Genomic DNA, 1,453 nt, shown 5'->3' with positions numbered 1-1,453 from the left:
AGAGTTGTTATGAAGACTAAATTAATTCAAACACCGGTACCCAGCATAGTAAGGCTATGTGTATGATAGCTGTTATTAGGAAATTATAGGGATCACATCCAGGATAGAGAGATTTCTTCTTACTGAGCAACCTAGGAAGGCTTCCTGCAGAAGGAGGTAGCCTGGTATAATGACAAGAAGGCTGGCTTTGGAATGAGACCAGGGTTGGGATCCCAGCTTGGTCCCTTGTCCTGTGAGCCTTGGGTGGGTCATGGGCCCTCTCTGAGCCTCAGTGTCTTCCCTGTGAGGAAGGTTAAGTGCAATGACAAAAGTCGTCGAGTTCTTTACTTCAAACACGAGGCCAGTGCTCAGGGCCTTATTTAATCCTTATCTCCACCCCTCAGGGAAGTGGGACTATTTCAGATGAAGAAATGGAGGCTCAGGAGAGGAGGCCACTTGCCTGAACTCATGCAGTGTGTAAGGGCAGAGGCAAGACTGACTTCAGTGGTCTTAGCCATTAAGCCTAGTTCTAGCGCTTATTTGTTATGAATAAATAGCTGTTAAAATCAACAAGCAGTGACTGGTACTAGAGCCAGGTCTTAGAAGAGGAACAGGATTCCCACAGGGAGCAGAGGGGAGAGAGAAACCAGTGAGGACACGGGTTGAGCAAAAGCAAGGAGGTGGGGTCTATGACCATGCCACCCTGAGCATGCCCGATCTCGTCTGATCTCGGAAGCTAAGCAGGGTCAGGCCGGTTTAGTACTTGGATGGGAGACCACCTAGGAAGACCAGGTGCTGTAGGTCTTAAAAACAAGGAGGTGGGGAAGGGTCTTCTTCCCTCCATGTCTGTGCTTTTTTATCTCTATGCTTTTGGGAGAAGCTGCAGAGGGTCCAAGCTTTCCAGTCCTGCTGTGAGGGGGTTATTTAGCTTCTCAATGGGGCTGAGGCATGGGGTGGGCCCAGAAGACCCCAGAGAGCTGTAGATGCATTGGCTTCCCATTGAGAAGGGAGGTGCTTGGGGACCTTTTACTTATTCCCTGGGGAAGAAGAGCTCCATGCAGTCAGAGGTCATTGGGAAAGACCTGGAACTACAGGTCAAGGCTGAGTAGAAATTTCAAACCCATGGTAGGCCCTACTCAAATTCTGTCCTACAGAAGGAGAAGCCCCAGGGCCTGTGAGAACTGCTCCCTCCTCCCAATCACTCTGCCCTTCACACCTGCTCTGGGCTTTGGGACCCGACAATTCATCACCTGGCTCCAGCCAATGGGAAGGTAGGAGCTGGAGCCCTTGCTTCTTCCCTGCTAGGTGGCCACTGGCGGGCCTCATTCCTCTGCAGTTTCTGGGTTCCAGTAACTGCTCCCTGCCTTGCCCTTTGGGAGAGGGTGCTAACAGCTGCCCACTGGTGCCAGTCCCAGGTGCAGCACCATCCCTCCTTGGTCACCCTTAACTGCACCTACTCCTCCGAAAATCCCTT

The 1,453-nt window shown here is 51.5% G+C and overlaps 1 pseudogene; it reads left to right on the top strand.

Moving 5' to 3' along the window:
- The first annotated feature begins 664 nt into the window (after nucleotides 1-664).
- On the top strand, nucleotides 665-783 carry LOC112473089 (annotated as a pseudogene).
- The last annotated feature ends 670 nt before the right edge of the window (nucleotides 784-1,453 follow it).

This window comes from Pteropus alecto, unplaced genomic scaffold, assembly GCF_000325575.1.
Source record: "Pteropus alecto unplaced genomic scaffold, ASM32557v1 scaffold39, whole genome shotgun sequence".
Lineage (NCBI taxonomy): Eukaryota > Metazoa > Chordata > Mammalia > Chiroptera > Pteropodidae > Pteropus > Pteropus alecto.
This window is presented reverse-complemented; position numbering and strand designations above follow the sequence as displayed.